Genomic DNA, 25142 nt, shown 5'->3' on the forward strand with positions numbered 1-25142 from the left:
GGGGGGTATTTAATATTGATGTGCAGTCCTGGTCTGACAGGTCAATCCCAGAGCCAGCTGGACAAACCCCGTAGGGCCAGATGGGTGGAATATGACTGCCAGTAGAGGGGAGTGTTTGGAGCAGTGGCCGAGGGCCTACCAATCACTTGGCGTATTTCCTGGTTTGAAGGGACTGAAAGTGATGTATGAACCCGTTTTTAGCTGTTAGGTAATATATTTGTGGTGATTAAGTGTCTTTCTCGATGTGAGAGAGTTCTTGAAAGATTGAGTGGTTTGATGCTTGATGTAGCCTCATCAATAGCAGTAGCAAGAGCCATAAAGCCATAAAGCTGGCATTTCACCTGACTGGGTAAGGGAATAGTGAACAAAAGAGCATCAGTAGAGAAGCTTCCACTGTTGGTGTTTATTCTCTTAATCAATTGGCTGAAAAGAAAAAGGAAAAAGAAAAAGAAGAGGACTAACTAAATAACTAACTAACTAACTAACTAACTAGTGTTGCCTGCCTTGTCATGGCGTAACATCACCACCAGGTTTAGCTATATGTAGTTGCCAGAGGGCTGGTTGTGTAAAAGTGTTCTTCAGAGCTGGGCGAGAAAAGATCTTAGGTCTGAGGGTACCCCCCGCCGTGAATTGACAGGAAGCAGCCGCTCGCACGAGCGGCTGCTTCCTGATTAATCAGCCTGCAGCTGGCGACGCAATACTGCGTCGCTGGTCCTGCAGCTGCCACTTTGCCGACGCACAGTATAAGCGTGCGGTCGGCAAGTGGTTAAGATTGGCTTACTGATATTCAAATCTTTTCACAATCTGGACCCTGGATACCTGAAGGACTTGTTGCAACTGCATCACATCCCCAACAATCTTAGATCAAAAGGACGTAACACCTTGGTCACCCCCAGAGTCCACCTCAAAACCTTTGGAGACAAAGCCTTTTGTCATGCTGCCCCTACACTTTGGAACTCCCTGCCACACCCAATCAGGACAGCTCCATCCCTGGAAGCATTTAAGTCTAAACTGAAAACCTACCTCTTCAGTCTAGCATTCATGAACATCTGACTATCTCCTCTGTAAGGCCCGGTTCACATTAGCGGTCGCCGTCCGGAATCGCCGTGCCGGAGCCGGACCGCATGCAGAACGGACGGAACGGACGCACGGCATAGCAATGAAAGCCTATGCGTCCGTTCACATGCGTCCGTTTCGTCCGGACCGGATCCGGACTCCGGCATAAGACCCAACATGCGCTATTTTTTGGTCCGGCTCCTCCGGCAGCCGTATCCGGGGCGGAGCCGGACTGCACCATCCGGCCAATACAAACCAATGAGAACCGGAGAGCGCACAACACACTGGCTAAAAATCCGGATGTTCTACCCCACTTCCTATGCGTATTGAAGCGGCGATTTTGGATGGGGACACATGGGCAAGCATTTTGGAGTGGAGCAGCAGTGACTTTAAACGTGCTGGAGATGTTGGCAGTATGTCGGAGGTGGAGGTGAGTGCTAAACAGCGGAGGGCCTGATTCCACAAGTTCAACTTCTGCTGACCTCCCAGACCCCAACATTTTTATTCTATTTCTACTATCTTTTGCCAAACGGATCCGGATCGCATCCTGATGAACACCTGATGCAACCTGACCGGATCGGATCCGGATCAGAACCGTACGGTTCCGATCCGGATCCGGTCAGGTCATCCGGTCCGTTTGGCAGAGAACCGCAAGTGTGAACCGGGCCTAACACAACCCAGCCTGCAACCCTGTATTAATCTGAGACACAACTATGCGCTTTGAGTCCTATGGGAGAAAAGCGCTTTACAAATGTTATTGTATTGTAATATTCTATTATTATTATTATTATTATTATTTATTAGTATTTATATAGCGCAGACATATTAAGCAACGCTGTACAGTGTATATATATATATATATATATATATTGTCTTGTCACTAACTGTCCCTCAAAGGAGCTCACAATCTAATCCCTACCATTGCCATATGTCTATATTATGAAGTGTAAGTACTGTAGTCTAGGGCCAATTTTAAGGGGGCAGCCAATTAACTTATCCGTATGTTTTTGGAATGTGGGAGGAAACCGGAGTGCCCGGAGGAAACCCACACAGACACGGAGAGAGCATACAAACTCTTTGCAGATAGTGCCCTGGCTGGGATTCGAACCAGGGACCCAGCGCTGCAAGGCGAGAGCGCTAACCACTACGCCACCGTGCTGCCCATTCTATTGTCTATAGTGTATGAGGCAGTGTAGTACTGCCTATCCCCAACTAGATGGCAGTGTTGGAAGGCAGGAGAGATACCGGTAGACTCCTGCTATCAATTCCTGTATACAGGGAGTGCAGAATTATTAGGCAAATTAGTATTTTGACCACATCATCCTCTTTATGCATGTTGTCTTACTCCAAGCTGTATAGGCTCGAAAGCCTACTGCCAATTAAGCATATTAGGTGATGTGCATCTCTGTAATGAGAAGGGGTGTGGTCTAATGACATCAACACCCTATATCAGGTGTGCATAATTATTAGGCAACTTTCTTTCCTTTGGCAAAATGGGTCAAAAGAAGGACTTGACAGGCTCAGAATAGTCAAAAATAGTGAGATATCTTGCAAAGGGATGCAGCACTCTTAAAATTGCAGAGCTTCTGAAGAGTGATCATCGAACAATCAAGCGTTTCATTCAAAATAGTCAACAGGGTCGCAAGAAGCGTGTAGAAAAACCAAGGCACAAAATAACTGCCCATGAACTGAGAAAAGTCAAGCGTGCAGCTGCCAAGATGTCACTTGCCACCAGTTTGGCCATATTTCAGAGCAACATCACTGGAGTGCCCAAAAGCACAAGGTGTGCAATACTCAGAGACATGGCCAAGGTAAGAAAGGCTGGAAGACGACCACCACGGAACAAGACACACAAGCTGAAACGTCAAGACTGGGCCAAGAAATATCTCAAGACTGATTTTTCTAAGGTTTTATGGAATGATTATATGAGAGTGAGTCTTGATGGGCCAGATGGATGGGCCCGTGGCTGGATTGGTAAAGGGCAGAGAGCACCAGTCCGACTCAGACGCCAGCAAGGTGGAGGTGGAGTACTGGTTTGGGCTGGTATCATCAAAGATGAGCTTGTGGGGCCTTTTCGGGTTGAGGATGGAGTCAAACTCAACTCCCAGTCCTACTGCCAGTTTCTGGAAGACACCTTCTTCAAGCAGTGGTACAGGTACAGGAAAAAGTCTGCTTCCTTCAAGAAAAATATGATTTTCATGCAGGACAATGCTCCATCACATGTGCCAAGTACTCCACAGCGTGGCTGGCAAGAAAGGGTATAAAAGAAGAAAAACTAATGACATGGCCTCCTTGTTCACCTGATCTGAACCCCATTGAGAACCTGTGGTCCATCATAAAATGTGAGATTTACAAGGAGGGAAAACAGTACACCTTTCTGAACAGTGTCTGGGAGGCTGTGGTTGCTGCTGCACGCAATGTTAATGGTGAACAGATCAAAACACTGACAGAATCCATGGATGGCAGGCTTTTGAATGTCCTTGCAAAGAAAGGTGGCTATATTGGTCACTGATTTGTTTTTGTTTTGTTTTTGAATGTCAGAAATGTATATTTGTGAATGTTGAGATGTTATATTGGTTTCACTGGTAAAAATAAATAATTGAAATGGGTATATATTTGTTTTTTGTTAAGTTGCCTAATAATTATGCACAGTAATAGTCACCTGCACACACAGATATCCCCCTAAAATAGCTAAAACTAAAAACTATTTTCAAAAATATTCAGCTTTGATATTAATGAGTTTTTTGGGTTCATTGAGAACATGGTTGTTGTTCAATAATAAAATTATTCCTCAAAAATACAACTTGCCTAATAATTCTGCACTCCCTGTAGCCCAAAGCCCCATGATGGCTCGATCATGTGACCACACAACGCTTTGAGTCCTATGGGAGAAAAGTGCTTTACAAATGTTATTGTATTGTATTATTCTATTGTCTATAGTGTATGAGGCAGTGCAGTACTGCCTATCCCCAACTAGATGGCAGTGTTGGAAGGCAGGAGAGATATCGGTAGACTCCTGCTATCAATTCCTGTATAGCCCAAAGCCCCATGATGGCTCGATCACGTGACCACATGGCATTCCAATAATACTCATCGGCGGTGTGCAGCGCCTAAAAGGTTGACTTTTCAAATCTCCCTGTTGGGCACTTATTGAAAGGGATGGCCTCCCAGGCCAACAAGAAGCTTTGCAGTAACATCCACTCTAATCTCTTATGTCTGGTACACACCATGCAATTTCCTGTCAGATTTTGGGTGAAATCGATAATTTTCGACAGGTCCATTCTGAATTCTGATCACTACTGTAAAAAAAATCAATCAGAAAAACGATTTGAAATCAGATCAGACTTGACGGAAATTATCAATTTGACCCGATATCTGACAGGAAATTGCATAGTGCGTACTGGGCATTAAACTGCTGAAAATTTAGACCTGCAGTTCTCATTGTCGGTAATCTCACTAATATTATAAATGCGAAAGTTCGGATGTTTGAATGAAATTTGGCACACACATAGTGCATTACCTGGAATAACATATAGGATACTTTTCTATCCCCATACCCAAAAAGTGGGTGGAGACAAATACAAATTTCACTGGGAAAATATAAACTGCAGCCTGTGAGAGAACGCGGAAAAGCCGCCGCGTGTACTGACAGCAAGGCGGCTGATTCCGCGTCCAACGCGGCGGTCTGCAAGCAGAATCGTGCATCTAGTGACATGGCAGAACGTGGAAAAGCCGCCGCATGTACTAACAGCAAGGCGGCTGGTTCCGCGTCCATCGCGGCGGTTTGCACGCAGCAGCGTGCAGCTGGTGTGGCTGAGCCTGTTAGTTCACACAGGTTTCGGAATACGCGCGTGCGCGTGCTGAAAGGCAGAACTTTTATGATGATCAAGGGGGGATCAGCTGACCAGGCCGGTCAGCTGACCTCAGAGCTGGTAACCATTGGTTGATCACTTTAGGGTGGCGCCAAAGAGCACTGCTCTATACATGGTTACTGCTGGCCACTCTCAAATTGTCTGCCGTTGCGATCACTACGTGGAAGCACTCAGACCTTAGTCAGATCCAACAGTGTGTTTGAACCAGGAGGACCTGGGAATTCACACTGAGCCAGAATACTTGTGTTATTATTCTGTTATAATTCTGTTATACTTCAGACTAGTTCCAGGGTGTAGAGACCACGGACCTCACACCCAAGACTAGGGAACTTGTGTTATCATTCTGTTATACATCAGACTAGTTCCAGGGTGTAGAGACCACGGACCTCACACCCAAGACTAGGGAACTTGTGTTATCATTCTGTTATATATCAGACTAGGTTCCAGGGTGTAGAGACCACGGACCTCACACCCAAGACTAGGCTTTGTTTGATAATTGTTATGACCTATTGCTTTCCTGACTATCCCTCTGCTTTCTGATTCGGTACCACGCATATCTGATATCACGTTGCCAAACCCTGCCTGACTTGGATACCGAATCAGCCTTCTGTCTTTATACTTAATCTGTCTGTGTGTTGCCGACCTGGCTTGCCTGACCTTGAGAGCTATCTCTCTCCACTTAAGAGATAGTTTCCCAGATCAGTCAGTGACATCCACCTTCAGGTGTCACTCACTCTCTGGTCCTTCCTACCTTCAGCCTGACTCCACCCCTTGGAGAGTCTCAGGCTGCTGGAAGGTTTCTGTACTATCCATAGCAATGTCTTCTGTACTGCTTAGGGTCACCTGTTCATCAGGTGGGTTGCTCAAAGTCATAGGCCCCGTTCACAATGCACGCGTTTCCAGCCGCGTTTTGGAAACGCGTGCAGGTGGCCGACATGCACGACATCAGACATTGCATAGAGTGCAATGTCTGATGTTCACACTGCATGCGTTCCGGACCTGTGCGGTCCGGGAACGCATGCTGCACGCATTTTTTGTAAAAACGCATGGCTGTCCTATTCACTTTTCAGTGATGGGATCAGCCACGCAACGCACACAAACGCGGATGGCGTGTGTTCGTACGCGTTGCGGTCCGCACGTGTTCCGCACGCATGGCCATCCGCGTTTGTGATGTGAACGGGGCCATACTGTTACACCAAACACTCCCCATATATATATCTAGAGGTGTCCAGAGGTTAGCACTATATCTGTATTATTGGTGATTCTGCAGATCATCCATAATCAGGTATAGATCTGTATTCTTGGTGATACTGCAGATCACCAATAATCAGATTCTCTCTGCGTGCTGACACCGATCGTTACACAGCCATTCTTACACTGTTAACGACAGGGTTCTCAAACTTGGCACACTTGGTCACTGGCTGACTGGGATTAATATTCAGAAAAGTCAGTGGAGCCTACAACAGACAATCAAAATTCACCTATTGATTTTCAAGAGGCATGTTTAATTGCTGCCATTCTTACACTGTTAATGACACAGACCTCAAACCTGGTACAGTCGGTCATTGGGTGACTGGGGTTAAAATTCAGAAGAGGGGTGAAGCCACAAACAGCCAATAAGATTTGTTTCATTTCAATGCAAATTATTGATGCCAAAGACCGCAAAGCTCACAAACTTGGTCGTTGAGTAATTGTGTGTTAGGGTTAGAAAAAGTAGGCGGAGCCAACACCAGCCTAATACATATCCGGGCAACGCCAGGCAATCAGCTAGTCTGTAATAATGATCAGTTTACTCCATTCAATTCAAAGCTACTAGTAGCAATTCAATCACTCATATGACCACATGTTCTTGCATTTTGGCCTGTAAACACTGGGAAATCTTGTGGGTAGTTATGGGTGGAAGTTTCCTCCTACTCAGAAATTTCTGATTTTCCGATCAGAAATTGGTTTTCCGATCAGAAAATCAGAAATTGGATTCCCGCAGAAATCCCATTTACCACAATTTGGTAATTTTAAGCCAATCACCACCCCCAGAATCATTTAACCAATCAGAGGATGCAGGATATTTAAAACGGAAATCAGATTGCCGCGGTAATCAATCAATCTTCTGATTGATTACCGCATTCTCCGATTGATCCAATACTACCCCAAGTATTTCCGGTTTTCTGAATTTTCACGGTAAAACAGAGAATTGTAGATACTCCATTTTCACGGTAAATTAGCGCATAACACGTTGCCGAAATTCGGACGGCAACAGGTGCAGTGTGAACGGGGCCTTACTTGTGTAAGGACCATTCCCCCCCCCCCCCCGATACCATCCCCCTTCCCGTTTATACATTACCCCCCTGGATCCAGCAATCGGCGCAGCCTCCCTGCACAGTTCCGGTCTCTCTATGGGGAGGATCAGGTTTGCGCAGTCATGACGTCATGTGCGATCCTCCCCATAGTGAAGACCGGAGCTGCGCTGATCGCTGGATCCAGGGGGGGGGTAATGTATAAAAGGGGGGATCCTAGGCGATCGTCGGCTGCTTGACACCTTTACTAGCTAGCCTAGTGCTAGCTAAAGGTTTTACTGCCATGAGAGCAAATTATTTAATCTTGGGGCAAAAACTTACAAAACCTCCTGAGCGGCATAACGCTCGGGAGGTTAAGTAGCCGTGTGCCTCAAGATTTAAGAATGAAATACTCACTTCCCTCCAGATAAAATATATAAGTAGTCACATCCCTCCAGATAATAGAATAAGTAACCAGCTAGGTGCCTCAAGATAAAATAATTAAGTGGTCACGTGTCTCCAGATAAAAGAATTACGTAGCTGGGTGAATTAAGTAGTCACATGCATCAAGATGAAATAACTAACCAGGTGCCTCCAAATAAACATATTATGTAACCTGGTGCTCCAAGATAAAATAATTAAGGGCTTGATTCACTACAGAAAATAGCTCAAGTAACCTCCTGTTACTCACACTATTCACACAGCGTGCCTTAAAGAGAAACTGAAGCGAAAAAAAAAAAAAAAAAATATGATATAATGAATTGGTTGTGTACTACGAATAATTACTAGAAGATTAGCAGCAAAGAAAATATTTGCATATTTTTATTTTCAGGTATATGGTGTTTTTTCTAACATTGCATCATTCTCTAATATGTGCAGATTACACAACACTCAGCATTCAAAATGATTCTTTCAGAGCAGTCTGTGAACTAATGACCTCTCCTCTGGCAGAGAAAAAGACATTTGTTTACTTACAGTTGAGATAATAAAAGTCAGAAAACAGCCCTCTCCACGACTTTAAAAGTCGTAGAGATTAATGGCTTTTTTGCATAGAGATAACAACTGGAGTTTCTTAACTCTTCCTGTACTGGAAACAATTAGACTGATGTATCTGATCTTAATGTTTTATTTCTTAGCTGTACTACACATACAAATCATAATAGCATCATTTTTTTTTCGCTTCAGTGTCTCTTTAAATGTAATGGGCTGCACGCTATGCATGCTACTGGCTGCGTAGTGCACGTAATCACAGGAGCGCATGCTATGTGGCAGGTAGGGCAGCATAGCGAGCGATAGTAAGTTTCGTCGCCTCCTTGCAAATTAGTGCCTCCCTCCAATCAGAGTGCGGGGATCACGTCCTTTACAGTGATTGGACACGAATGGGCTCAGGGTGGGAGGAGAGGAGCGCTCCTTATTTGCAGGGAGGCGGCGTAACTTACTAGCGCTCGCTATGCTGCTTTACCCGCAGCATAGCATGTGCTCCTGTGATTACGCGCACTACACTGCCAGTAGTATGCGTAGCGTGCTGCTCATTACATTTAGGCTGCTTACACACTAAGACGTTACAGGCGCACGTTAGTGCGCCTGTAACACTCCCCCAACGCACAGCAATGTAACACAAGTGGGCTGTTCACACTGCCCACGTTGCGTTACATGTAACGCTGCACGTTCTGCCAAAAGTGCAGCATGCTACGGCGTTACAGCGGCTATAGCCGCGTTAGACTGTTTGCACATGCGCAGTGGGGAGAGAGAGGAGGCGGGAAGATGCTGCTACAGTACACATGGCTACTTAATATTCACTGCACTGGCGGCCGCTGATTGGCCGGCTAGGACCACGTGATGCGGAGTGTCTCGCTCCGCATCACGTGGTCCAGCTGGCCAACCAGCGCCAATCTGGGAGACATTATACGGATAGAGCCGCCTAACGCGGCTCACTCTACCGTCCTCTCTTGCAGCACCATACGTTGTGTTAGGTGCACGTTATGCGACCTTAACGTAGCACCTAACACAACGTCTTGGTGTGCAAGTAGCCTTAAAGAGACTCTGAAGCCATTTATGTAAAGCACTATCAGTCAAGCTAAAACGCCGCATTCCAGCAGCAGAATGAGGTAATTAAATCCCCCAAATTCTGGGGCAAAATTCCACGACTTTCAAAGTTGTGGAATGTGCTGCCCGGGGAGGCAGAGCTTTGGGCTATAGCTCTGCCTCCATTAGCGTCAATCCCCGCTGATTGCCGCCTCTCCTCGCCCCTCTCAGTGAAAGAAGACTGAGAGGGGCGGGGAGAGGCGGCCATCAGCGGGGATTGACGCGAGTAGAGGCAGAGCTACAGCAGAAAGCTCTGCCTCTACACGGAAGTGATCCCCACATTTTGTCCCGGGGATTTGGGGGGTTTAATTACCTAATTCTGCCACGGGAATGCAGCGTTTTAGCTTGGTTGATACGGCTTTACATAAATGGCTAATAAACTCTCTTTAAGGCACTCTGTGGAAATAGCGCAAGTAACAGGAGGTTACTCTCGCTCTTTTCTTTAGCGAATCAACCACTTAGTATCCAGTTGTTCTCTATATACATATATTAAATAGCCATGTTCCCCAGGTAACAGAATTAAGCAGCCACGTACCCCTAGATATCAATACTATGCTAGGTACACACGATGCAATTTTCTGGCAGATTTACTGTCAGATCCAACATGTCCGATCTGATTTCCAATTGATTTTACGAATGATTATCCATAGAAGTAGGGTTGCCAGGTGTCCGGTTTTACACCGGACAGTCCGGTTTTTGGCCCCTGTGTCCGGTTTAAAAAAACATGCTAAACCGGACAATTTAGTTGTCCGGTTTTAGAGCCCCCCGCAGCGCAGGAGGAGAACAGCGCAGCAGAGAGAGAGCTGGGAGCAGCGGAGGAGAAGGGGGGCAATCTCCCCCCCCCTTCCCTCACCTTAGGGTGCTCTCTCTCCCCCGCTGTCTCCTCCAATATGCTGTGCAGGCTGGCGGGTGGCTGCGGGCGCAACTTACCTCTGTGTCGCTCCAGCGCCGGAAGTTCGGGTCCCGCAGCCGCTGAGAGAGATTTGACTCAAAAAAGATCCGGATCAAAGATCCGAATCATTCATGAGCCGGACAACACTATCAGTCTGAATAGTGTTGTCCGGCTCATGAATGATTCGGATCTTTGATCCGGATCTTTTTTGAGTCAAATCTCTCTCAGCGGCTGCGGGACCCGAACTTCCGGCGCCTGCGACAGAGGTAAGTTCCGCCCGCCACCCGCCAGTAGAGATGGGAAGTTCGGATCTTTTCAATGATCCGGATGATTCGAATCGGATCATTGAAGAGATCCGGATCTTTGATCCGAATCTCGGATCATTTTACTACCGGAAGCATTCGGGGGTGAAATGAACAGCAGGACAGGTCTGTGGACAGGAGAAGGGGAGGGGGTGGACACACAGAGAAGGGGAGAAGATGGACAGAGGGCAGGGAGTGGACAGAGAAGGGAGGAGGGACGAGCAGAGAGCAGAAATGTTTGCACGTAATACCCACATGCTGAAGTCCTATGCTTTACATGTATTTCACCTATATGCTCATCTGTACACTTTGAAAGAAAAGGTCGCACAGTGAAAGAAAGCATTCCCAGAAGATAAGTGCAGCTGTTTAGTGCCGAGTGCAGGAGGATTATATTGCCTTTCAATCACACTGTCTGCAAAGTTACTGAGCTGTGCTGAGCCAAAAGCTTCCAATGTGATCACTGTGCAGCACTACGGAACAGCCAGCCTATAATGGGCAGCACGTTACAGCCAGTATGTGTGCTCTACACATATCTGGCAGTGGCACCCATGTCCCCTCTCTCTCTCATCTACCTGTCTCCCTGCAAGGCTGGCTCCCATCCAACAGAGCGATCCCTGCTTCCAGGACCCCGCTGCCCGCTGAGAGGGGGCGTGTCGCTCCTGGCCCCGCCCCTTTTGCGATCCGAATCGTTCATTTTGATGATTCGGATGATCGACTCATAAAAAAGATTCGGATCAAAGATCCGAATCGTTCATGATCCGGACAACACTACCCGCCAGCCTGCTGCACATGATGGAGGAGACAGCAGGGGAGAGAGACAGCACCCTAAGGTGAGGGAAGGCAAGGGGGGGGGGAGATTGCCCCCCTTCTCCACCGCTGCTCCCAGCTCTCTCTCTGCACTGTTCTCCTCCTGCGGGGGGGCGGGGGGCACCTGGCTACCTATCCTGGGCACATATAGCCCCTGGTTACCTATTCCGGGCACATATACCCCCTGGCTACCTATTCTGGGCACATATACCCCTGGCTACCTATTCTGGGCACATATAGCCCCTGGCTACCTATTCTCTGGGCACATATAGCCCCTGGCTACCTATTCTGGGCACATATAGCCCCTGGCTACCTATTCCGGGCACATATACCCCCTGGCTACCTATTATGGGCACATATAGCCCCTGGCTACCTATTCCGGGCACATATACCCCCTGGCTACCTATTCTGGGCACATATAGCCCCTGGCTACCTATTCTCTGGGCACATATAGCCCCTGGCTACCTATTCTGGGCACATATAGCCCCTGGCTACCTATTCCGGGCACATATACCCCCTGGCTACCTATTCTCTGGGCACATATAGCCCCTGGCTACCTATTCCGGGCACATATACCCCCTGGCTACCTATTCCGGGCACATATAGCCCCTGGCTACCTATTCCGGGCACATATAGCCCCTGGCTACCTATTCTGGGCACATATAGCTCCTGGCTACCTATTCTGGGCACATATAGCTCCTGGCTACCTATTCTGGGCACATATACCCCCTGGCTACCTATTCTGGGCACATATACCCCCTGGCTACATATACTGGGACATATATACCCCTGGCTACATATACTGGGACATTTACACCCCTGCCTACATATACTGGGACATATATACCCCCTGGCTACATATACTGGGCACATATATCCCTGGCTACATATACTGGGAACACTGGCTGTTTGTGATTATGTGCATTTAGTGGTGAAAAGCTGTCTCTTTTGTGCATTTACTGGTGAAAAGCTGTCTCTTATTATGTGCATTTACTGGTGAAAAGCTGTGTCTTATTATGTGCATTTACTGGTGAAAAGCTGTCTCTTGTGCATTTACTGGGGAAAAGCTGTCTCTTATTATGTGCATTTACTGGCGAAAAGGTGTCTCTTATAATGTGCATTTACTGGTGAAAAGCTGTCTCTTATGTGCAGTTACTGGTGAAAAACTGTCTCTTATGTGCACTGGACCAGTACTACTGGTGAGGACAGTTAGTGACATGGCTATGTACTCTGTAATGTGCTGCAGAAGATGTCAGTGCGATATAAATACTATACATTTTTTAAAAAAAAAAAAGCCCATTGCTTAGCCCCACTCTACATAAAAGTGCGCTTCTGACTCCGCCCCTAACTCCGCCCCTAACTCCACCCCCTGTCCGGTTTTCTCCATCAGCCGACCTGGCAACCCTACATAGAAGTGAACGGAAAATCGATCGGAAATGAGATCGGGCATGTTGGAAATAGTCGATCTGACAGTAAATCTGTCAGAAAATTGCATCGTGTGTACCAGGAATTGGGTATCCAGATGTGCCCCCAGGATAGCGGTATTAGACAGCTCTATGAGTTCCCCAGATAGGATAATTAGCTGGGCCCCACTCACTCCCCTCTGCCTCCACATGGCAAATCACAATCATTGAAGGCCTGAACACACTGACGTCCGTTTGTCCGCTATTCACGTGCCCCCATGGCTGCGAAAATAAACGAATGAAATAAACAATTGTATCTATCTTCCTTCTCCTAAAAATGACTTTTTAAGATATTCCACAGTTTTATTTTATGTTTAAAGAAACTCCTAGGAGTGCCCGAATTTAAAAGAATACACTTACCTGGGGCTTCTTCCAGCTCAGGGTCGGCGACGATGTCCTGCGGCATCCTCCTGGCTCCTCTCCTTCAGCCTCTGCCAGCCCCCGTTACCGGCGTCACCCGGCAGCACCCGGGCCAGGTGTCGGGCCGGCCCTTCCTGGTTAATGACGCAATAGCCGGTGTGATGCTGGTAATACGGGGGACACCTCACCACACCTGACCACCCAGGGGGGACCATACCTACGTGCCCACAGTAGGGATCCGGCTGCCTGAACCCCCCAAATGCACCCCCCCCCCCTGCATGTAAAATACCTGGTCCTTAACGGGGGGTAGGCGGCTGGTCCCGAAGGGGTTAAAGGAATACTGTAGGGGGGTCGGGGGAAAATGAGTTGAACTTACCCAGGGCTTCTAATGGTCCCCCGCAGGTATCCTATGCCCACGCAGCCAGTCACCGATGCCCCGCCCCCGCCTCTGGTTCACCTCTGGAATTTCAGACTTTAAAGTCTGAAAACCACTGCGCCTGCGTTGCCGTGTCCTCGCTCCCACTAATGTCACCAGGAGCGTACTGTGCAGGGACAGACCGTACTAGGCCTGTGCAGTAAGCTCCTGGTGACATCAGCGGGAGCGAGGACACGACAACGAAGGCGCAGTGGTTTTCAGACTTTAAAGTCTGAAATTCCAGAAGTGAACCGGAGGCGGGGCCGAAGCATCAGTGAGCGGCTGCGCAGGCACAAGATGTCTGCGGGGGACCATTAGAAGCCCTGGGTAAGTTCAACTCATTTTCCTCCGACCCCCCTACAGTATCCCTTTAAAGCACTGTGGAAGATGACAGCGCTATATAAATACTAAATAAATAACAACAATACGAGCTGATTTGCTCAGTTTGGGACTGAATGCTGGCCCACACCAATATCGCCCCATACTGCTGTCTTGTACATGACAGGTTACCTTTAGCTGCGCGCTACGCTGTGACTGTATGACACGGGGACACACCTCCGCCCTCACGCTGCAGTATGTAACAGTTGCAGACATCTGAGGCATTCTGGCAGGCTTATGACAGGAACACGCAGTTTGCCACAGAAGCAGCGCTGGGTTGTTTGCACTTCACACAAGGCCCAGAGCCTTCGCTCAGCATATTTCCCTGCCTGATGACATCTTGTTTTTCTTTAGATGATGGAAACATTTTCTCGCTATTGTCACTCGCTGACGGAAGCAACCAGAGGGAGAAAAGTTCAACAAAGCTTTGAAAGTTCTAAGAAACTTGCAGGGGAAAAACACACTCACTGGATAACTTATTAAAAAAAAACACTGAGCTTGTGAGCGCACCTTTAAGAGGACCTGTAGTGAAAATAACAATTAATAAAGTTGCTAGTTTTTATTTTTTTACAATCTTACAATATTCATTTATAGATTAGTTAGTCAGTGTTTGCCTATTATACAATCTTTCCTCTCCCTGATTTACATTCTGAACTGTATGCACTGGTGGTAACATCTTTACTTCTGCCAGGTGATCTGTACGGAATGTTCGTTATTGAGAACTCTATGCACAGACAGAGGGAGATGCTGCTTGCTTGGCAGCTGGAAAAATATGCTTTTTCCCACAATGCAATGGGGTTCACAGACAGGAAACTGTCAGGACCATGGTCATGACATCACACTGTGGGAGGGGTTTCACCACAATATCAGCCATACAGACATCCCTGATGATCCGTTTGAGAAAATATTTATCATGGGAAAGGGGGTATCAGCTACTGATTGGGATGGAGTTAAATCATGGGTTAAATTTCCTCTTGAAAGCAAACCTATGGCAGAAAAAAAAAGTTATATACTGATCAAGGTAGAGTGTGTTTTATCCTGGGACAAGTTTATATCTTTTGTGAATACATGCACTTATGTTTTATTTTTAATTTTTATGTATTTATTTTATGATATCAGTCTTTTAAAGCAGTAGGATTAGCCATACTATGCCAGTGAAAAAAAACACATATATAACTAGATAAATACTTGATCTGCTTACATAACACATGTATTGTACTGTCCATGTTTTGATTTTAGTGAATGTTATATAGTAAATGAAGAGAATTCTGATCCTGGTGGGAACCATGCCTTTTGCCCACAGTTTAGGCTAAATCCTGATGTCATTTCTGCCCTTTACTCTTTTTTCTTTTCTCCTCCAATCGCTGAGTCGCCTCAGCCTTTTTTGTAACACAAGTGAGCAGGGGATCGTGTTTCAGCTAGGCAGCTAGGCAGGGAAATAAATGGAAGATGAGGAATATATTATAGATAGAAAGAACCCCCAGCATGCAACTGTTTGCCACTGACTACTAAAGGGCCAGTGCTCCTTAAGTATGTGATAACTCCAAATCATAACAGCAGAAAAAGTTTTGTAAGTTTTCAATGCAGGATTAGCATCTTTATCACTTAATACACTCAGACCAGTTGCTGTTGAAATTTGATTTTTATGGTGACAATCCTGCTTTAATATCTCCCACTGTAATCCAATGTTCACAATCTTTCCTATTCATAGGAATCCCCTGTGGTCTATGTTAGATTTGATTGAAGACCCCCTGCGATGCCTTCTGCACTGCTGCACAGCGATCAATGATCCCGACTCCCTATTGATCAAGATCAATAGAGCAACAGGGAGACCTGGTTGAGGATTCAAAGATGCTTTTTCCAGGAGAGAAGTAGTGTGGACATATATGGCGGTCCACCACACTACCTCTCTCCTGGAAAAAACAAAAACCTTCTTGAAGGCTTGTTTACACTGGAGGCGTTTTCTGCTTTTTTTTTCACACGCAGGCGATTTTGAAAATCGCCTGCCAAACGCTTGTGCAATGAATGTCTATGAAAAGGTTCATATCAGCGTGGGTCGTGGGCTGTGCGGGCAGCAAAGAAGTGTGTGGACCATTTTTTGGGCGATTCCGTCTCAATGGAAGGTATAGGAGAAACGTATTGACCTAGTAGATGCAGTAGTGAGCAATGTTGCTATTTTTGTAGATGATACAAAATTGTGCAGAATCATCAACTCTCAGGAAGATAGTTTCATATTGCAACAGGATCTGGATAGGATGGCTATATGGGCACATACATGGCAGATGAAATTCAATGTTGACAAATGTAAAGTCATGCATTTTGGACGTAGTAATGGTTTAGCACCATACAAAATAAATGGGAGACAGTTGGGGACATCAAACTTGGAGAAGGACTTAGGAGTACTCATCGACAACAAGTTAAATAATTGTACTCAATGCCAAGCCGCTGTAGCTAAAGCTAACAAAATTTTGGGATGCATTAAAAGGGAAATAAAAACTCGAGATGCTAGCATAATATTGCCCCTGTTTAACTCTCTAGTAAGGCCACATCTGGAATATGGAATTCAGTTCTGGGCACCACATTACAAAAAAGATATTGCAGTTTTAGAGCAGGTGCAGAGACGAGCAACAAAATTGATACGTGGGATGGAAGGTCTCACTTACCAAGAAAGGTTAGATAAACTGGGTTTATTTAGTCTAGAGAAAAAACGCCTTAGAGGGGATCTAATTAACATGTATAAATACATCAGAGGGCAATATAATAGCTTGGCGGATGAGCTTTTTGTCCCTAGGCCTTCTCTAAGGACTAGAGGACATGATCTGCGCATGGAGGAAAAACGTTTTAGCCATTTATTTAGGAAAGGGTTCTTTACAGTAAGAGTGATTAAGATGTGGAATGCATTGCCACAGGAAGTCGTTATGGCAAACTCTATACCTGCATTTAAAGGGGGCTTAGATGCTTTCCTTGCATTGAAAGACATCCATGGCTACAATTACTAGGTAATGCCTAATGATGTTGATCCAGGGATTTTATCTGATTGCCATCTGGAGTCGGGAAGGAATTTTTCCCTTTTGGGGCCAATTGGACCGTGCCTTGTAAGGGTTTTTTCGCCTTCCTCTGGATCAACAGGGATATGTGAGGGAACAGGCTGGTGTTGTACTTTGTACTGGTTGAACTCGATGGACGTATGTCTTTTTTCAACCAAAATAACTATGTAACTATGTAACTATGTAAAACGCTCACAAAATCGATTTGTGCAGCGATTGCGTGAGCGTTTGCAAGAATACATTGGGCTTGATTCCCAAAAGCATGCTAAGTGTTAGCACGTGCAAACTGGCTCTTCACGTGCTAATATGCTCGTAAGAGTTTACGTGCGTAAAGTTTTGTGCGCAGCACCTCGCACGCATGCGTGAGCGGCGCTGTCAATCACCGCCATGTGGGCCAGAGCGGAGTCCGCCGGGGACCGGGACGGAGCTTCGGCGAACGGCTGACTGCAGAGCTGCGGCGAGGGACATGCTGGGAGCTCGGGGCTGGAGGAAGCCCCCGGTGAGTAGCACTTCTTTTATTCATTTAGCCTGAAAACTCCTAAGTTAGCACTGGTTAGTGAATCAAGCACATTGAATGTATTATGTTCCAGGTCAAAGAGTTCACTTCCTGACTTGCGTCAGAGAGTGAAAAAATGCAATCGCTCTGTAAAAGCGCTTATTGAAGCGCTTTTAAAAAAAAAAACGCAGCGCCCACCCGAGCGCCGGGAGGAGGAAAAAAAACCTCTAAAAACGAACGCTACAGTAAACAGAATGCAATGTGAACGAGGCCTGTATACCCCACCCCACCAGAGAAGGGGGTGGGGTCAGGGCCGGATTTCAGGCAAGGCCTCATAGGCCATGGCCTAGGGCACCAGAAATTTAGGGGCGGCTCAGTGAGGGGCATTAAAGCTGTTCTATGCAGCCATCCCTATCTATAAGGACAGTTTTAACGTTTGAACTCTGCCCTGTACTTGTGTCGTCCCTGCAAAACCCATAAGCTCAATCCTGCAGGTATACATCAGCCTACCTCTCATGGTGACACAATGGGTCCATCATTAACAAGATGGCAAACATAACAAAAAAGTTCTTAAGGAAAACCTAACAAAATCTATACGTGTATTTCTGAAATAGTTATTGTCTGTGACATCCAATGATGTTCAATCATCCAATGTAAGTAGAATTCTCATTGGGGCACACAGAGATAACAACCATATAGATGGTATAGTTGGCCTTGGGCGGTAAAAAGTACAAATCCGGCCCTGGGTGGGGTTCCATACCATTATCCTCACCCCCTTCAGAGTAGCATAGTTGGGGGAGCCCTTCCTCTTTCCTCTTTTACAAAGTATGGAGGCAATATGATATGGCCCTTGGTCCAAAAAGTGTGGATAGCCCTAACCTATGTGGACAAAGTGTCGGATAAACTTGAATCCCCTTCAGCGCCACGCTGCGCCACATAATATCGTTATTACACTGGCACAGGTGCCACGGGACTGGGCTACAGCAGGTAGGCTGGTGCCTGGATACACCCCTTCCCCCACTGATGCCAGGTGCACCGAACGGAACCTTACAAAGCATCACCCATGCCCTCCTCCACATGGGAAAAAAGTAAGTGCTGGGGGGGACGTGGGTGATCGCAAAAAATTGAATTGGAAAGGGTTAATATGTGTGCAATGCTCGGCTGCTGGATTTATTGGTGCAAGGTGAGGTTTTTTTGGGGGGGAGGGGGGGGGAGGGGTTACTCTTCTAATAGAATCAGACCAGATTTTTCCACAGACGGCAATAGTAGCGCTGCTGGTCTTGTTAAAGTAGAAAATACCAGTTATCAAAAGACTGCAGTGATTTGCTTAAGTCCTATGGGAGAAAAGCGCTATAGAAATGTTATTGTTATTGTAAAGAGAGAAAGATGAAGGCTGCCATATTTGTTTCCTTTTAAACAATACCAGTTGCCTGGCAGTCCTCCTGATCTATTTGGCTGCAGTAGTGTCTGAATAACACCAGAAACAAGCATGCAGCTAATCTTGTCAGATGAATGTCAGAAACACCTGATCTGCTGCATGCTTGTCCAGGGGCTATGGCTAAAAGTAATAGAGGCAGAAGATCAACAGGACAGCCAGGCAACTGGTATTGCTTATAAGGGAATAAATATGGCATCCTCCATATACATCCCACTTCAGTTGTCCTTTAAGCCGTTCCCACAGTGTTTTCCAGTCTCTTCAGCATCCTCCTCAATCCAACCTACTGGAGATCCCTGCAAGAGTGAGGACTGCTCTGTCTGTCTGTGCCCATCTGGAAAAACGTATTCTACTTCCTGTTCTGACAGGAAGTGGGCAAATCTCTCTAGCTGGGGCAGAACCAGAGACACATAAAACGCTTTTTATAGCTATGGTGGGAAGGGGAACTGGAACCTGTTTCAAATTTCCTGCACTTAATTCCCTGTCCCCTGGGCCAACAGGAAGTCACGTCAGAGGAAACAGACAGCAATAAAGCCTACGCAGATGTTCTATTCCACCAGAATGGAAATAGCTGGTTTTGAAGATTTGAAGACTTATTTTTCCAATCTTGCAAGACTTCAAAATCCCCTGACTTTTTTTTTAACTTTGTTCCAGACAGTTATTTGCTCGCAGATTGTGTAGGCATTGTTAGTTTTGTATGTTGTTTATTCAGCTCATAGATTTTCTGTAGATAGCCCAGGAGAAGTTTAGCCGTAATACTTCCCTCTAACGCCCGTCACGATGCTCTCATGTAAGTCTCATAACTCAGGCCAGGCGGTTTATCTCGTCAGATAAGGATAATTAATCGTCAGTTCATTCCACGTTTTCCGACACCCTTTTTTGGGGGGGAGGAGACACCTGCAGACACCTTTTTCGGGGCGGCTCTTGCATCGCTTACCTGCTCCCTACGTGCGTCACAATTGCTATAGGTGACAAGTCCCTTATCAATGCACCTGCACAGCGAGAGAGCGAGAGAGGAGGGAGGGGTCAGAGAAGGAGACGGAACCTGAAGTAGGTGAGACTTCCAGATAGACAGGTCGGGCCAGATTCTCGCAGCTGCTCTGGGCCAGGTGAGACTGCTTGACAAAACCGTCAGGCTGAGGGTGACAGATGACCAGACGCAGCGGGGAGAGAGCGAGGAGAGGAGGGCGACACAACGGACGTCTGAGAGGGGCTGAATGAGGAGGTAAGGGTGCTGGGCAGCTGTGCCAACCTGGAGTAACTGGACGAGGTGTTCGAATATGGAACTAAAAAAGGAACAGCTGATAGCAGAGTATACAGAGCTGGCAGTACCAGGGAAGAGAGAGAAACTGCCAGGAGATACACGTGACGACTGGTACCGTGGGCACACGCGTCGCCACAGGGCATCAGGCATGGCAAAGCGCCCACAGAGAGCCGCCGGGGGAAATGTTCTGACCTAAACGTCGTGGCTGGTACTGTGGACACAGCGCACGCACCGCCACATGGCATCAGGCAGGGCAAAGCTCCCCCAGATAGCAGCCATGGCAAACGCTCTGACCTAAACGCCATGGCTGGTACCACGGACAGAGCCCGCACGCGCCACCACAGGGCATCAGGAGTGGCAAAGGGCCCACAGATAGCAGCCACGGCAACCGTTCTGACCTAAAGGTCATGGGTGGTACCACGGACAGAGTGCACATTTACCGCTACAGGGCACCAGGGATGGCAAAGCTCCCCCAGATAGCAGCCATGGCAAACGCTCTGACCTAAACGCCATGGCTGGTACCACGGACAGAGCCCGCACGCGCCACCACAGGGCATCAGGAGTGGCAAAGGGCCCACAGATAGCAGCCACGGCAACCGTTCTGACCTAAACGTCATGGCTGGTACCACGGACAGAGCCCGCACGCGCCACCACAGGGCATCAGGAGTGGCAAAGGGCCCACAGATAGCAGCCACGGCAACCGTTCTGACCTAAACGTCATGGGTGGTACCACGGACAGAGCGCGCATGCACCACATCAGGGCAGCAGGCGTGGCAAAGGGCCCACAGATAGCAGCCATGGCAAACATTCTGACCTAAACATCGTGGCCGGTACCGCGCATGTACCACCACAGGGCATCTGATCGAATGAGTGCGTGATGGATCCCCCTCTTCACTAGTCCTCTTACCATGCTTCAAAACTCCTAACAGCCATTGCTTCTCTAGAGACAGCTGCTGACTTGTCAGTTACAGCTGTTCCAAGTCGTATTTAAAGCACACCAGAAGTGAAAAAAAACCTTATTATATAATGATATATATGTGTAGTACGGATAATGAATAGAACATAAGAAGCAAAGAAAAGAGTGTCATATTTCTATTTTCAGTTGCATAGTTTTTTTGTTTTCTTTTTATAACATCATTCTGTCATATTTGCAGTTTAAAGACCACACTCTGATCCATATGCAATTCACTTTTTCTCCTGTATTTTCTCCGAGGAGATATTTTCACACTTTGGCAATAACATACCTTTTAAGCTACTATAAAGCAAGAAAATTCTCAAAATACATTTGGAAGTTCTCGTTCACCAGCCTTTGGGTACTTTTTCAATTGTAAAATGCTGAAGAGTTATATTTTTAGAGAAGATGAAAATGATCTCCTAGGAGATAACTAGGTGAAAACGTGAATTGCATATGGGCCCTTGTCATAAAATGCCTTTTAGGCCTCTTTCACAGTAGGACGTTGCGTTTTGATGCAACGTTAAAGTCGCAAATTAGAACGCAACGCCCCAAAAAAGTCGCAACGCAACTTAATGCCCCGTTATCGTCACATACAGTAGAGCATACAGGCAATGAAAAGTATGCTTCCAGGTCATTACTGAGCATGTGCAAACAGTCTAACACAGCTAATAACGTGTATAACGCACAGCATGCTGCACTTCCTAATAACGCTACACGTTGCACACAAACGCAGAGTGTGCACTGTGAATGTCGCACAGACTTAGTATTGCTGTGCGTTACTCTGCGTTATAACATTTTCTAACGTGCTACTTTAACGTCGCTCTGTGAAAGAGGCCTTAAAGGAGTCATCAGGCCAAATCATACAAAACGAGTGCTACTTACCGGGGGCTTCCTCCAGCCCCAAGCTCCCAGGACGTCCCTCGCCACAGCTCTGCAGTCAGCCGTTCGCCGGAGCTCTGACCCGGTCCCCGGCGATGATGTCAGAGCGACCTTGTGGGCCGGAGCGGACTGCGCAAGCGCAGAACTACTACCACCTGCGCAGTCCGCTCCGGCCCACGTGGTGATGATTGACAGCGCCGATCGCGCAGGCGCAGTACAGAGCGACCCCGAGGTCGCTCTGACATCATCGCCGGGGACCAGGTCGGAGCTCCGGCGAACGGCTGGCTGCAGAGCTCCGGCGAGGGACGTCCTGGGAACTTGGAGCTGGAGGAAGCCCCCGGTAAGTAGCACTCGTTTTGTATGATTTGGCCTGATGACTCCTTTAAACCACCAGCAAACAAGGAAATACTGAAAATAATTTTGATAGTACTTTTTCACCAAGTTTTGGGTGCTTTTTCAATTGTAAAATGCTGAAAAGTTATTTTAAAGAATAAATAAATGAAAATGATCTCCAAGGTGATAACTCAGGAGAAAAAGTTAATTGCATATGGGCCCCTGTCTTTTAAGCTATAAAACAAAGCAGATATAATGACCTTTGAACTCTCCTGCAGTAAAACCTTATCTCAAGCTGCCTCTCACAGTTTCTTGGCTGTTTAAATGCTTCAGAAAACAGGACTGTAATCCAATTAGTCGAATAGCTCAGAGAAGCACTTTTGTATAGATAACTAAAGTTTTTTTAACTCTTCCTGTGCTGGAAAACAATATGAGACTCTTTTCTGTGCTACTAATATTATTTTTGTTATCTGTACTACTCATACATTTCATTAACTCATAAGTTTATTTTCGCTTCAGGTTTGCTTTAAAGGGACTCCGAGCAGTGCAGAAACTATGGAAAGATGCATATCATTTTAAAGCTCTCTTTCTCCTCTTTCCAATGATATATAAACCACCGCCCTACGCCTTTTAGTTTTCGCTATTTTCGCGATTGAAATTGCCGCGGCCGCGATTTCAATCGCGAAAATAGAGAAAACTAAAAGGAGTAGGGCGACGATTTAGGTGTCGCCAGAAAGAGGAGAAAGAGAGCTTTAAAATGATATCCATCTTTCCATAGTTACTTGTATAACACAGGGCGACTTTTTCCTAAAGTCAGCAGCTCCATTCTGAATGGAGCTGCTGACACTGGGGAAAGTGTCGTCCTGTGTAATACAATATAACTATGGAAAGATGGATATCATTTTAAAGCTCTCTTTCTCCTCTTTCTGGCGACACCTAAATCGTCGCCCTACTCCTTTTAGTTTTCTCTATTTTCGCGATTGAAATCGCGGCCGCGGCGATTTCAATCGCGAAAATAGAGAAAACTAAAAGGCGTAGGGCGGCGGCTTATATATCATTGGAAAGAGGAGAAAGAGAGATTTAAAATGATATGCATCTTTCCATAGTTTCTGCACTGCTCGGAGTCCCTTTAAGTGGAAGTGACCAAATGAAGAGGGGGATCCTGCTCTCTCTCAGCACTTCTGCTGAGTGATGGAGACTGAGAGCTGTTGGTTATTGAAAATAGTAATTTATTTAAAGGACAACTGAAGTGAGGGATATGGAAGCTGCCATTTTTTATTTCCATCTAAGCAATACCAGTTACCTGGGTATCATGCAGATCCTCTGCCTCTAATACTTTTAGCCATAGCCCCTGAACAAGCATGCAGCAGATCAGGTGTTTCTGACATTATGGTCAGATCTGACAAGATTAGCTGCATGCTTGTTTCTGGTGTTATTAAAACACTACTGCAGTCAAACAGATCAGCAGGGCTGCCAGGCAACTGGTATTGTTTAAAAGGAAATAAATATGGCAGTCTCCATATACCTCTCACTTCAGTTGTCCTTTAAAAAGTGCTGGTTTTGCAGGAATATCTATATTGTCATACAGTGGACCTTTATGACTGTGGGAGAGTTGCCGCATTTGGTGGCCATTTTTTGGGTGCTTTCTGTGTTGGCAATAGTACCAGCAGTGATGTCATTGTTGAATTTTATTTTATACGTAGTATCTTACAGAGTTGATTCTGCTGTTATTATATGAATGACTGTAGCAGTGGCCTATACACAATAGCTAAAAGTTATATAAAAGGAGTACAAGTCTTTTGAAGCTTCATTGAGCACAACAGCAATGTGTTTCGTGGGACAAACTGATCTCCGTCAAGTATGATACCACCGCAAGAACATGTGGGGTGGCCGAACGTGAAAAAAAAAATGTAGTGGCCCTTTAAAGGACACCGAAACTGAGAGGGATATGGAGGCTGCCGTATTTATTTCCTTTTAACCATACCAGTTGCTTGGCAGACCTGCCAGTCTATTTGGCTGCAGTAGTGTCTGAATCACACACCTGAAACAAGCATGTAAGCTAATGCAGTCAGACTTCAATCAAACACCTGATATGCTGCATGCTTGTTCAGGGTCAATGGCTAATAGGATCAGGGCCCGTTTCCACTATCGCGAATCTGCATGTGTTTCCTGCATGCAGATTCGCACAACCAATACAAGTGGATGGCGCTGTTTCCATTTGTCAGTTTTCCTGAGCGTTTTTCTGTGCAGAAATCGCCTGCGGCTTTGGTATGCGAATTCACATGCGAATTCGCATGGAAAACAATGGAAAAGCACACCGGCACTGCCATGGTTAAATTCGCATACAGCGTCATCCATGCGAATTCGCACGAAAAATTTGCATACAACCGCATGCGATATTCGCATCCGCATGAGAATTTTTACCGCGGAGATTCGCACCGCACAAGTGGAAACGGGCCCTCAGAGGCAGAGGATCAGCAGGACAGCCAGGCAATGTGCATTGTTTAAAAGGAAACAAATAGGTCAGCCCTCATTTCCCTCTCACTTTAGGTGTACCTTCAAGGTGGTGGTGGTGGTGGTGGGGGGGGGGGGGGGGTTACACTTAAAGTGACACTGAAGATATAATGAATTGTATGTGTAGTACATTAATAGCAAAGGAAAGAGTCTAATATTTTTAATATTTTCAGGTATATAGCTTTTTTTTTTCTTTTTTTTTTTTTTTTTATAACATTGCATTATTCTGTCATATATGCAATTTTCAAACCACACTCTGTATTTTAAACTGTAAAACAAAGCAGAAATAATGACTCTTTGAACTTTCCTGTAGTAA

At 46.3% G+C, this 25142-nt stretch overlaps 1 protein-coding gene across 4 annotated transcripts in view; it reads left to right on the top strand.

The window, feature by feature from the left end:
• Window positions 1-11056: 11056 nt before the first annotated feature.
• Window positions 11057-25142, top strand: part of RNF225 (ring finger protein 225) — a 38065-nt gene continuing 23979 nt past the window's right edge. The window contains exons 1-2 of one of the 4 annotated variants that reach the window (XR_011023265.1): window positions 11057-11310; window positions 14258-14417. The gene's annotated coding sequence lies outside the window, so the exon portion shown is untranslated. Of the gene's footprint in view, window positions 11311-14257; window positions 14418-19913; window positions 19936-19967; window positions 20107-25142 lie in introns of those variants that run through there. The other 3 variants (XM_068249327.1, XM_068249329.1, XM_068249326.1) reach the window with 3 other exon arrangements.

This window comes from Hyperolius riggenbachi, chromosome 8 (genome assembly GCF_040937935.1).
Source record: "Hyperolius riggenbachi isolate aHypRig1 chromosome 8, aHypRig1.pri, whole genome shotgun sequence".
Taxonomy (NCBI): domain Eukaryota; kingdom Metazoa; phylum Chordata; class Amphibia; order Anura; family Hyperoliidae; genus Hyperolius; species Hyperolius riggenbachi.